The following is a 14603-nucleotide window of genomic DNA, read 5'->3' as shown; positions in this document are numbered from 1 at the left end:
ACCCAGTTCTGCTGCCATCATCGCTGCCCCCACTCGAAAGGAGTGTGGGGCAATCCGAGACCCATCTAGACCAGCCGTTTGTGCTATCCTACCTAAAACCTTCCCAAACTGGTATCTGGTCAGCGGGTCTCCATTGGCATGTATTAGAAACCTGGAGGAGCCTTCTTGCCACACTTCCAGGTAAGATGACACCAACAGTACTGGGCAACAGGTAACACCAGGCTGCCCCGGCAAGGAAAGCCAAGCACCCCTGCCCTCCTGGTCGGTTTTTGTCCTGGGAATGAACAATAGCACGGAGTCATCCACCAACCTAACATGATTGTGCATGACCCCCCCTGTGACCGCCGTTTTGGCGTGCGGTACCAACTCGCCCACCCTTAATGCGCCCTGAAACGCCAGGCCGAAGGCTGCCCCGAAGAGCCGGACCTCGAAAGGCGAGGAACATATCTCTGGTAGGACCGCCAGCAACTTTACCAGCCGTTCCACCGTAATGGGCTCTCTTGCGTCCCGTCGTGGAACTTCCAGACGGCCCCACACTCTAATAAGCTGCTTCACAAGGAAAGAGCGTGACTCATCTTTAAAAGCGTATAACCTGCAGAAGAAAGCACAGCCGATAGCCTAGCGACCACCGCCCCCTTTTTCGCTCGCTTACCTCTCAGGTCAGCCAGCCAGTGTATAGAAACCCCTGTTCTCCTTTACAGTAGGGGAACTCACGTAGGGCGCAGAAACCTACCCACTCGCTCCAGTACATCACGTATGCCGACCATGTGCTGGGTGCCAACGAAGCCGGCAACAGGGGAATCAGTTGCTGTAGTCCTTCGCCATCTGCCACAAAAAGAGAGGGCAAGAAAGACCATTAGGAGCCGAGGCCGGTGCCGCAGCCCTAAATGCCTCCCACTGGAAGTGAGACAATGCATCAGCAACTATATTCTGCACCCCTGGCACATGCGGGGCCCTAAAGTCAATGTTCCATTGCAAACATCTCAACACCAGGTGTCGCAGGTAATGCACCACCACAGGCAATGTAGCCGAAAGTCTGTTAATAGCAAACACCACTAGGGCTCCACACTCCATGCCCCCTCAAAGAAAGCCCCATACCCGGATGCTCCAGCTGCATCCGTGAACAGATGCAGTGATTGGTTAGATATTGGATCACCTCGCCACATGCAGATGCCGTTAAAGTCCTGGAGAAAGTTCTCCCACACCTGCAAATCTGCCACGAGATCCCTCGTGATTCAAATGTGCGATGCCGGAGTCCTACCTCCACCCAAGCACTGCTCTAACCACTTGCTAAACACCCTAGCCCACGGGATAACTCTCCCAGCGAAGTTAAGGAGACCAAGGAGCGACTGCAACTCCCGAAGCGAACATGCCTGTGCCGAAACCATAGCACGGACTGTCGCCAACATCTTGGCAACCTTTTCCTTAGGCAACCTACACTCCCCTGCCACCGAATCAATTTCAATGCCTAAGAACGTCAAACACGTGAACAGTCCTTCCATCTTATCCTCTGCCAGAGGAACCCCAAACCTGGCCATAATGAACCTCATGACTTTCATTAATGAGGCGCATTCTTGCGAGTTGGCTGCCCCAACCAGGAGAAAATCATCCAGATAGTGTGCAACTCTGTCACTTCCAGCCACCGAGACCACCGCCCAGTGTAGGAAAGTGCTGAATCGCTGGAAGCCGGAATGCGGATTCTATGTCTAACTTCGCCATCAAGGCTACAGGGCCCCATTCCCTGACGATAGCCAGCGTATTGTCAAATAACTGGTAATAGACCGAGCTCAATTCCTCTGGAATTGCATCGTTCACCGACTGCCCTTTCGGATAATAGAGGTGCTGTATGACCCGGAACTTACCCGTTTCCTTTTTGGGGAGAACCCCCAGCGGGGAAATAACTAAATCCGGCATTGGAAATTCCCTGAACGGGCCTGCAACCCTACCCAAGGCCACTTCTTTTCCCAACTTCTCCCTGACTGCCTCAGGGTACTGAGAAGCTGATTTCAGGTTCTTCCTGTCTCGGGCTCCCACTACCCGACCCACTACCGGGATAAGAAAACCCTTACGTAAACTGCCATCCAACAGCTGAGCAGCCATTCTGTTCGGGTACCTGCTCAACCATTTGCTGATAACCTGGACCCTAATGGGCAAATCCGCCCTTACTCCCAGTGCCTCCCTTGCCCCCAAACCAATCAGTTTGGGAATCTCGCTTCTTGGAGCAATCAGCTCGAGGGTGTTGTCCGCTGCAGAACTTACAGACGTGCTTGAACGTGCACGATGTGCCCCGCTTGCACGCCTTGTCATGATATCGCCAGCACACACCCCCTTGCCGCCGTCGAAATCGCAATGTCTGCCTACTACCCGGCGATACCGCCGTTGAGCCTCCCTGCGTCCTCCTTTCCACGTCAAGATGCGCCCATAGGTGCAAATCCATTGTGCCGAAATCAAGAAGTGGGTTGCCCACCTTCTTCTTACGATATAACATATCGTACTCTCTCCACGCACCATCAGCAAACTTTCTATGTATTGCATCAATGGTGTCGACGTACTTAAAGAGGGCGGTCCCCTGATCGGGAAACCTCTCCAAGTAGCATGTGGTGTAGACACAAAAACACCTGATGCCACTCCTCAAGTGTATCGGGTCACCAAAATTTCTTAGGGCCCGTACCATCCTCTGCCATTTCCTTAAACTTAAATGCCTCTGCAGACAGTTCGAACATGTTTACACACTTACCATCCTGGATATGCTTCACCGTCTTAGACTTGAGGTGTGGATACGCTTCACCGTCTTAGACTTGAGGTGTGCATGCAAACTGTGTACCTGGCACAAATAAGTATCCCCATGTACTGCTGCTTTCCTGTTCACTGTCTGTGATGACCCCCCAGCAACCCCTAGGAGTTGAGATGACTGCACCACACTACAGGCATTGCCATCTCTGTGATTGCCCCTACTCATCTTTCTCAACCTTCTGTACATCCTCCTATGCCCTTTCGTGTGCAATCCCAGGGACCCGTCTATCTCAGACCCCGATCCTGACCCGCTAGAGCTGGAGGAATCACACCACCCCCTGGGTAAACCAATTTGTAACTCACCAGAGGAAGCACCCGATGCGGCCTGGCCTTGTCCAGAAGTACTGCTGACGCCTCTAGGCACGAGAGCTCCGGAATTCTGAGTCACCATGTCCCTGCTGGATGAGGATGCCCTGGGTACCTGCAAAATAGAAGCCAAGAGGGGAGTACCTCGGGAAGAGCCAGCCGTCTCCTCCCTATCCCCCCCTTTCCCAAATTCTAGATACCCTTCCCAGTCGCTATCACTCACACCGCATGCCAAACTCCCATCATGCCAAACTCCCTAACGTATGCCGACTATGTGCTGGATGCCAACGAAGCCGGCAACAGGGGAATCAGTTGCTGTAGTCCTTCGCCATCTGCCACAAAAAGAGAGGGCAAGAAAGACCATTAGGGGGCGCGGCCAGTGCCGCAGCCCTAAATGCCTCCCACTGGAAGTGAGACAATGCATCATCAACTATATTCTGCACCCCTGGCACATGCCCGGCCCTAAAGTCAATGTTCCATTGCAAACATCTCAACACCAGGTGTCGCAGGTAATGCACCACCACAGGCGATGTAGCCGAAAGTCTGTTAATAGCAAACACCACGCTGAGATTATCCATCCAGAAAATCACAGCCCTGTTATTAAACAGGTGACCCCACAGTTCCACTGCCACCAGTATAGGAAATAGTTCGAGAAAGCAAAGATTGCGTGTAAGCCCTCGACCTGCCCACTCGGTCGGCCAGGGCTCCGCACTCCATGCCCCCTCAAAGTAAGCCCCATACCCGGATGCTCCAGCGGCATCCGTGAACAGATGCAGTGATTGGTTAGATATTGGATCACCTCGCCACATGCAGATGCCGTTAAAGTCCTGGAGAAAGTTCTCTCAGACCTGCAAATCCGCCACGAGATCCCTCGTGATGCGAATGTGCGATGCCGGAGTCCTACCTCCGCCCAAGCACTGCTCTAACCGCTTGCTAAACACCCTAGCCCACGGGATAACTCTCCCCGCAAAGTTAAGGAGACCAAGGAGCAACTGCAACTCCCGAAGCGAACATGCCTGTGCCGAAACCATAGCACAGACTGTCGCCAACATCTTGGCAACCTTTTCTTTAGGCAACCTACACTCCCCTGCCACTGAATCAATTTCAATGCCTCAAACACGTGCACAGTCCCTCCATCTTATCCTCTGCCAGAGGAACCCCAAACCTGGCCATAATGAACCTCATTACTTTCATTAATGAGGCGCATTCTCACGAGTTGGCTGCCCCAACCAGGAGAAAATCGTCCAGATAGTGTGCAACTCTGTCACTTCCAGCCACCGAGACCACCGCCCAGTGTAGGAAAGTGCTGAATGCTTCGAAATATGCGCAGGATATTGAACAGCCCATGGGCAGACACCGGTCAACATAATAGCCCCCTTCAAACCAACACCCCATCAGCTTGAAGGATGATGGGTGAATCGGGAGAAGCCGAAACGCGGATTCTATGTCTAACTTCGCCATCAAGGCCCTAGGGCCCCGTTCCCAGACGATAGCCAGCGCATCGTCAAACGACTGGTAATGGACCGAGCTCAATTCCTCTGGAATGGCATCGTTCACCGACTGCCCTTTCATAAAAGAGAGGTGCTGTATGAGCCGGAACTTACCCGTTTCCTTTTTGGGGACAACCCCCAGCGGGGAAATAACTAAATCCGGCATTGGTAATTCCCTGAACGGGCCTTTAACCCTACCCAAGGCCACTTCTTTTCCCAACTTCTCCCTGACTGCCTCAGGGTACTGAGAAGCCGATTTCAGGTTCTTCCTGTCTCGGGCTCCCACTACCCGACCCACTACCGGGATAAGAAAACCTTTACGCAAACCGCCATCCAACAGCTGAGCAGCCATTCTGTTCGGGTACCTGCTCAACCATTTGCTGATAACCTGAACCCTAAGGGGCAAATCCGCCCTTACTCCCAGTGCCTCCCTTGCCCCCAAACCGATCAGTTTGGGAATCTCGCTTCTTGGAGCAATCAGCTCGAGGGTGTTGTCCGCTGCAGAACTTACAGACGTGCTTGAACGTTCACGATGTGCCCCGCTCGCACGCCTTGTCCTGATATCGCCAGCACACACCCCCTTGCCACCGTCAAAATCTGCCTACTACCCGGCGATACCGCCGTTGAGCCTCCCTGCGTCCTCCTTTCCACGTCAAGATGCGCCGATAGGTGCAAATCTATTGTGCCGAAATCAAGAAGTGGGTTGCCCACCTTCTTCTTACGATATAACATATCGTACTCTCTCCACGCACCATCAGCAAACTTTCTATGTATTGCATCAATGGTGTCGACGTACTTAAAGAGGGCGGTCCCCTGATCGGGAAACCTCTCCAAGTAGCATGTGGCGTAGACACAAAAACACTGATGCCACTCCTCAAGTGTATCGGGTCACCAAAATTTCTTAGGGCCCATACCATCCTCTGCCATTTCCTTAAACTTAAATGCCTCTGCAGACAGTTTGAACATGTTTACATACTTACCATCCTGGATAAGCTTCACTGTCTTAGACTTGAGGTGTGGATACGCTTTACTGTCTTAGACTTGAGGTGTGCATGCAAACTGTGTACCTGGCACGAATAAGTGTCCCCATGTACTGCTGCTTTCCTGTTCACTGCCTGTGGTGACCCCCCAGCAACCCCTAGGAGTTGAGATGACTGCGCCACACTACAGGCATTGCCATCCCTGTGATTGCCCCTACTCATCTTTCTCAACCTTCTGTACATCCTCCTATGCCCTTTCGTGTGCAATCCCAGGGACCCGTCTATCTCAGACCCCGATCCTGACCCGCTAGAGCTGGAGCAATCACACTGCCCCCTGGGTAAACCAATTTGTAACTCACCAGAGGAAGCACCCGATGCGGCCTGGCCTTATCCAGAAGTACTGCTGACGCCTCTAGGCACGAGATCTCCGGAATTCTGAGTCGCCATGTCCCTGCTGGATGAGGATGCCCTGGGTACCTGTAAAATAGAAGCCAAGAGGGGAGTACCTCGGGAAGAGCCAGCCGTCTCCTCCCTATCCCCCCCTCTCCCAAATTCTAGATACCCTTCCTGGTCGCTATCACTCACACCGCATGCCAAACTCCCATCATCATCCGTACTGGTGGCCTGCCCACTTGCATAATCCTTCTGAAATCTCACAGTCCTATTCTGACCCTGAGACTTCGATCCCCTGGCCTGTCTTACCAACCCCCTCCCAGGGCTTTCCAGGCCTTCCCCAGGGCCATCGCTAATGCTAGCATGCCCCCTTTTTACATCCCCTCTCGTTGCTATTTGCCCTGACCATGCTGGTGAGGTCCTACTGGGCGTTAACATACCCTGCAGGCCTTGCTCCTGGGTTTCCGCTACCACGGCATCACCCCCTGAGCTATGTGCCACACTGGCCCCCTTATGCGCGGTTTTAGCCGTGGGGGCCTTTCCTTTACGTTGTGCCGCAGCGCGTGCAGGAGCCACCTTGGCTTTGCTCCCTCCTAACGTATGCCGCAAGCGCGAGGAGGGTGCCCTTTCGGCATCCCCTCCTTTATTGCTTGCTCCCGCTGAGGCCCTTGTGTGCACACCCTGCTGCGCCACCCCCGGCGATACCGCCGTTGAGCCTCCTTGCGTCCTCCTTTCCACGTCAAGATGCGCCCATAGGTGCAAATCCATTGTGCCGAAATCAAGAAGTGGGTTGCCCACCTTCTTCTTACGATATAACATATCGTACTCTCTCCACGCACCATCAGCAAACTTTCTATGTATTGCATCAATGGTGTCGACGTACTTAAAGAGGGCGGTCCCCTGATCGGGAAACCTCTCCAAGTAGCATGTGGTGTAGACACGAAAACACCAATGCCACTCCTCAAGTGTATCGGGTCACCAAAATTTCTTAGGGCCCGTACCATCCTCTGCCATTTCCTTAAACTTAAATGCCTCTGCAGACAGTTTGAACATGTTTACATACTTACCATCCTGGATAAGCTTCACTGTCTTAGACTTGAGGTGTGGATACGCTTTACTGTCTTAGACTTGAGGTGTGCATGCAAACTGTGTACCTGGCACGAATAAGTGTCCCCATGTACTGCTGCTTTCCTGTTCACTGCCTGTGGTGACCCCCCAGCAACCCCTAGGAGTTGAGATGACTGCGCCACACTACAGGCATTGCCATCCCTGTGATTGCCCCTACTCATCTTTCTCAACCTTCTGTACATCCTCCTATGCCCTTTCGTGTGCAATCCCAGGGACCCGTCTATCTCAGACCCCGATCCTGACCCGCTAGAGCTGGAGGAATCACACCTCCCCCTGGGTAAACCAATTTGTAACTCACCAGAGGAAGCACCCGATGCGGCCTGGCCTTGTCCAGAAGTACTGCTGACGCCTCTAGGCACGAGAGCTCCAGAAGAGTTGCCATGTCCCTGCTGGATGAGGATGCCCTGGGTACCTGCAAAATAGAAGCCAAGAGGGGAGCACCTCGAGAAGAGCCAGCCGTATCCTCCCTAACCCCCCCTTTCCCAAATTCTAGATACCCTTCCCGGTCGCTATCACTCACACCGCATGCCAAACTCCCATCATCATCCGTACTGGTGGCCTGCCCACTTGCATAATCCTCTGAAATCTCACGGTCCTACTCCGACCCTGAGACTTCGATCCCCTGGCCTGTCTTACCAACCCCCTCCCAGGGCTTTCCAGGCCTTCCCCAGGGCCATCGCTAATGCTAGCATGCCCCCTTTTAACAGCCCCTCTCGTGGCTATTTGCCCTGACCATGCTGGTGAGGTCCTGCTGGGCGTTAACATACCCTGCAGGCCTTGCTCCTGGGGTTCCTAACATGATTGTGCATGATCCCCCCTGTGACCGCCGTTTTGGCGCACGGTACCAACTCACCCACCCTTAATGTGCCCTGAAACGCCAGGCCGAAGGCTGCCCCGAAGAGCCGGATCTCGAAAGGCGAGGAACATATCTCTGGTAGGACCACCAGCAACTTTACCAGCCGTTCCACCGTAATGGGCTCACTTGCGTCCCGTCGTGGAACTTCCAGACGGCCCCACACTCTAATAAGCTGCTTCACAAGGAAAGAGCGTGACTCATCTTTAAAAGCGTATAACCTGCAGAAGAAAGCACAGCCGATAGCCTAGCGACCACCGCCCCCTTTTTCGCTCGCTTACCTCTCAGGTCAGCCAGCCAGTGTATAGAAACCCCTGTTCTCCTTTACAGTAGGGGAACTCACGTAGGTCGCAGAAACCTACCCACTCGCTCCAGTACCTCACGTATGCTGACCATGTGCTGGATGCCAACGAAGCCGGCAACAGGGGAATCAGTTGCTGTAGTCCTTCGCCATCTGCCACAAAAAGAGAGGGCAAGAAAGACCATTAGGAGCCGCGGCCAGTGCCGCAGCCCTAAATGCCTCCCACTGGAAGTGAGACAATGCATCAGCAACTATATTCTGCACCCCTGGCACATGATGGGCCCTAAAGTCAATGTTCCATTGCAAACATCTCAACACCAGGTGTCGCAGGTAATGCACCACCACAGGCGATGTAGCCGAAAGTCTGTTAATAGCAAACACCACGCTGAGATTATCCATCCAGAAAATCACAGCCCTGTTACTAAACAGGTGACCCCACAGTTCCACTGCCACCAGTATAGGAAACAGTTTGAGAAAGCAAAGATTGCGTGTAAGCCCTCGACCCGCCCACTCGGTCGACCAGGGCTCCGCACTCCATGCCCCCTCAAAGTAAGCCCCATACCCGGATGCTCCAGCGGCGTCCGTGAACAGATGCAGTGATTGGTTAGATATTGGATCACCTCGCCACATGTAGATGCCGTTAAAGTCCTGGAGAAACCTCTCCCAGACCTGCAAATCCGCCACAAGATCCCTCGTGATGCCAATGTGCGAGTCCTACCTCTGCCCAAGCACTGCTCTAACCGCTTGCTAAACAAGCACAGACTGTCGCCAACATCTTGGCAACCTTTTCCTTAGGCAACCTACACTCCCCTGCCACTGAATCAATTTCAGTGCCTAAGAACATCAAACACGTGCACAGTCCCTCCATCTTATCCTCTGCCAGAGGAACCCCAAACCTGGCCATAATGAACCTCTTGACTTTCATTAATGAGGCGCATTCTCGCGAGTTGGCTGCCCCAACCAGGAGAAAATCGTCCAGATAGTGTGCAACTCTGTCACTTCCAGCCACCGAGACCACCGCCCAGTGTAGGAAAGTGCTGAATGCTTCGAAATATGCGCAGGATATTGAACAGCCCATGGGCAGACACCGGTCAACATAATAGCCCCCTTCAAACCAACACCCCATCAGCTTGAAGGATGATGGGTGAATCGGGAGAAGCCGGAACGCGGATTCTATTTCTAACTTCGCCATCAAGGCCCCAGGGCCCCGTTCCCTGACGATAGCCAGCGCGTCGTCAAACGACTGGTAATGGACCGAGCTCAATTCCTCTGGAATGGCATCGTTCACTGACTGCCCTTTCGGATAAGAGAGGTGCTGTATGAGCCGGAACTTACCCGTTTCCTTTTTGGGGACAACCCCCAGCGGGGAAATAACTAAATCCAGCATTGGTAATTCCCTGAATGGGCCTGCAACCCTACCCAAGGCCACTTCTCTTCCCAACTTCTCCCTGACTGCCTCAGGGTACTGAGAAGCCGATTTCAGGTTCTTCCTGTCTCGGGCTCCCACTACCCGACCCACTACCCCCATAGTTGCAAATCCATTGTGCCGAAATCAAGAAGTGGGTTGCCCACCTTCTTCTTACGATATAACATATCGTACTCTCTCCACGCACCATCAGCAAACTTTCTATGTATTGCATCAATGGTGTCGACGTACTTAAAGAGGTCGGTCCCCTGATCGGGAAACCTCTCCAAGTAGCATGTGGTGTAGACACAAAAACACCGATGCCACTCCTCAAGTGTATCGGGTCACCAAAATTTCTTAGGGCCCATACCATCCTCTGCCATTTCCTTAAACTTAAATGCCTCTGCAGACAGTTCGAACATGTTTACATACTTACCATCCTGGATACGCTTCACTGTCTTAGACTTGAGGTGTGGATACGCTTCACCGTCTTAGACTTGAGGTGTGCATGCAAACTGTGTACCTGGCACAAATAAGTATCCCCATGTACTGCTGCTTTCCTGTTCACTGCCTGTGGTGACCTCCCAGCAACCCCTAGGAGTTGAGATGACTGCACCACACTACAGGCATTGCCATCCCTGTGATTGCCCCTACTCATCTTTCTCAACCTTCTGTACATCCTCCTATGCCCTTTCGTGTGCAATCCCAGGGACCCATCTATCTCAGACCCCGATCCTGACCCACTAGAGCTGGAGGAATCACACCGCCCCCTGGGTAAACCAATTTGTAACTCACCAGAGGAAGCACCCGATGCGGCCTGACCTTGTCCAGAAGTACTGCTGATGCCTCTAGGCACGAGAGCTCCGGAATTCTGAGTCGCCATGTCCCTACTGGATGAGGATGCCCTGGGTACCTGTAAAATAGAAGCCAAAAGGGGAGTACCTCGGGAAGAGCCAGCCGTCTCCTCCCTATCCCCCCCTCTCCCAAATTCTAGATACCCTTCCCGGTCGCTATCACTCACAACGCATGCCAAACTCCCATCATCATCTGTACTGGTGGCCTGCCCACTTGCATAATCCTCCTGAAATCTCACGGTCCTACTCTGACCCTGAGACTTCGATCCCCTGGCCTGTCTTACCAACCCCCTCCCAGGGCTTTCCAGGCCTTCCCCAGGGCCATCGCTAATGCTAGCATGCCCCCTTTTAACAGCCCCTCTCGTGGCTATTTGTCCTGACCGTGCTGGTGAGGTCCTGCTGGGCGTTAACATACCCTGCAGGCCTTGCTCCTGGGGTTCCGCTACCACGGCATCACCCCCTGAGCTATGTGCCACACTGGCCCCCTTATGCGTGGTTTTAGCCTTCGGAGCCTTTCCTTTACTTTTTGCCGCAGCGCGTGCGGTAGCCGCCTTGGCTTTGCTCCCTCCTAACGTAGGCCGCGAGCGCGAGGAGGGTGCCCTTTCGGCATCCCCTCCTTTATTGCTTGCTCCCGCTGAGGCCCTTGTGCACACTCCCTGCTGCGCCACCCCCGGAGTGCCCTCCGAGGGGCATTTGCTGCCCTTCTTCCTCATTCTCACTTGCCCCTTGACTCCTCGCAGCCGCCCCCTGTTCTGGCCTACCATGCGCCCCTTCGGCCTCCTGAGGCCTAACAGTCTTGCCCCAAAGAGCGGGTGCCCCCCCCCCCCGAGGTGCTCCCTTCTTACCTCCGGAGCCAAGGGGGGGAACGATCCGCTCGTGTCGCTGGCCAGATTGCGAGTGCCGCGAGCGGAAGTGACGTCACTGGAAGTGACATAAGGACGCACGACGCCACCGGAAGTCGACACGGCTGCCATTTTGGATGCTACATGTGAAGAACCGGAGGCCTGCACACTTCTATGGGCCGAAGCCTGGGCCTGAAGTACCGCCGCACCCGAAGACGCACCCGCGAGGACCGACTCTAAGAACTGCAGGAGGGCAACTGCCGCCGCCACAGATTCCCCGGAGAGGACCACCGACGCAGGTAAGGCCACACTGCTCCCACTACCGACGCCAACGGGACCCTCCCCAGAGGCACCTCTGTCCTCACTGGGCCCGACAACTATAGGCCCCTGCCTCAGGCCCACTCCGGAACCCCCGGTTGCAATACCGGGACCCCCGGAGCAGAAACCGGAACTCCCCTGGGACCCCCTAGGCCCTATGCTTAACCCTCCTAGCGCACCTGCTCGCCCCTCAGGCCCTGCATCCCCCTGAGGCCTACACTCTAACCCGACAGGCTGATAAGCCTGCCTGGACCCACCATCCCCCACTAAATTCTCCCGTGCAGGAGAAGAAAATAAAACAGGGCTACCTTCCCCCCCTGAGAGAGAAACGGGCAGACACAGCCCAGACACATGGCCCTGACCTACCGCAATATTTCCTGATGGGGATGGTGTGACCCAATCGACGTCCTCTAACTCCATCTCTTCCCATTCTCCAGATTCGCCTTCCATTGGAAATGCTGCAAGCTGCAATGCTGAAAGATCTTCTGGGAGTCCACAGGAACAAAGAGGAAGTGGAATCCCTGCACATCTCTTTTATAAGGTTAGTAGACCCCTCCCAACACATTGCAACATTGTATCTAACACACACACAGCAGCACTCACTCCTCCAGGCCTTAACCCTTAGCTACGTTCCGGGCTATTTGCCCTGCACTTTCTGTATTATTAATACTTTTAGATATTTTTGGGTCATTTTATACTTTACATTTTTAAAACATCAAACATTTAATTACAATCATACATTAACATTATTATGAAAGTATAGAATTAAAAAATATAGTTCAAAGTGACCATGGAAAAAAAATGTGTTTATCTGTTGTAGAAAAATTACTTCTCATGTGTAACATATATATCTTTGCTTTTTTACATTTTCAAATGTTGATATTCTGATTATACACTATTAGGATAGTTTTATTATTTTTTATTTTATTATCCTTTAATATGTTACTTATGGAGAAAGTAAAAAAAGTACTCATATTTTTTATTTGTAATTTATATAATATTGAGTGCTTTCCCCATAAATGTATCACAGGCAGGTGATATCAAGGTATCTTATGACTCTTGTTGATATGAAAAATGGGAATCATTATGTATCATAACTGCATTGCACCATGACGTTCTATTAAAAAAAATCCCCATGGAATTAATGCACTTCCTTTAGCCATGGGACTTGTAATTCAAGAGTCAGACAGCAGTAAAAGTGCTGTTACTTATGAAGGTCTTTCTGTATGACAAAGAGAGATGCCTGAACTCTCCCGTCCAGATACATCTCTTGTCTTTTTACATCACTTGGCTGAGAACACATCTGAAACTATCTCTAATGATTTCTTCCATGGTCTTAATAAGCTGCAAGTTCATTTTTATTAATGGTGACCTTTGCAGTGAGCAATTAATTACAGCTGGAGTGTGCAGAGCCAGGCAGGAACCATAAAATATCTACTCACGAGTTCATGCTGCCATAATTTGTATCAAAAGCACCAAGGGAAGGAACAGTGTGTTTATCCGTACACTGTTCTATAATGCAAAGAAAATATTCAATGGTAATTTGACCTATAGTAAGTTCGACTTGATTATATTCAGTTTCAAGATGATATACCCTATGGTGTGAGGATATAATAAAAAAAAGGATTTGTGTTATGCATGGGAGATTGGATAGGTTCATGACATTGAGTACTTGGTACACAATCTAATGCACTTTTATCCTGGTAAAGAGACACTAAACCCTGTGAGATTGATACTTGTAAAATACATTACGGAGGGTTCATAGCTTTTAAACATAGGGAACCTTAGGTTACAACATGGCAGAACTCATTGCTTTATAGAAGTGAAAACTTTAATTTTTAATTAAAACATTTTGCTTATTTATGCTTTGAAAGAATTATTATATTTAGCAGATATGTAGTGTTTAATGCTCCATTTAAAGGCAAGTGAAGTGTCTTTGAAAAAGCACAATACATAATACAAATAATAAAACAATATCTTCATAACATAGATATTAATTGGGGAAAAAGTAACAACGAGCTTGAAAAAAATTACATCACATGTAGAGAAATGCAAAGTAGTCAAATAGAAACACAGAATATCATGTCTATACATTGCTCCTCCTGGGACAAGGAGAAGTGGGATGGACTCATTTCAGTTCATGGATGAAAACGGGATTCTGGCGGTGAGTCCGGTGGCATGGGGTCGAGTCAGGTGACCAGAGAGAACAGTTAGGTGCTCTGTGGCCCTATATAAGGTGTTTATTTTAGCTTGAAACTAATATAGAAGTAACAGCTGTGTACTTCATTAGCTGGTAGGTAAATGGTTAGCCAAATCAACATTAGCATAGAAGGAGGTATCTATTGGGCAGACATCAGTAGCAAGAAGTGTCTATCATTTGAGTGATGTCAAATAAAAAAGCAGAAAAAAATATATATAATGCCCATGAAATAACTTCACTTTTACATGAAAAACGTTTGTTAAAGCTCTTTATTTTGATTTTGAAGTTAACAGGAAGTGTATGTCTATGTACCACTATCTGCTCACTGTCCCTCTGTACTGTTGGACACCAGCATGCTCATAAGCAGAAAAAGATTGGTTTTCTCTTTACAGGAAGATTTGCTTTACAAATAAGTGTAATACATTTTGAAATACCATCTTTTAGATACAACAGATAAAAAAATGTGCCTCTTTCAGTTGACTCCTTTCTTTTTTTGGCTTCTCCGATGGTGACTTAATAGACAGCTCTAATTATGAAAAACAAAATATTTTAATTATGAAAATGGGTCTCACCAATAAATAATTCTTACAACATATTTCTTTTGAAGGCTGTCTCATTAGGTGCATGTATTCATTTTTCTCTTTGTGTTTATTGTTGTTTTTACAGCTTGAAAATATATACAAATTTTCCAATAAACATTTATTTTTATTTTTATTCAACTTCAATTTGATTGATGCTAA

Source organism: Bombina bombina, chromosome 1, assembly GCF_027579735.1.
Source record: "Bombina bombina isolate aBomBom1 chromosome 1, aBomBom1.pri, whole genome shotgun sequence".
NCBI lineage: Eukaryota > Metazoa > Chordata > Amphibia > Anura > Bombinatoridae > Bombina > Bombina bombina.
This window is presented reverse-complemented; position numbering follows the sequence as displayed.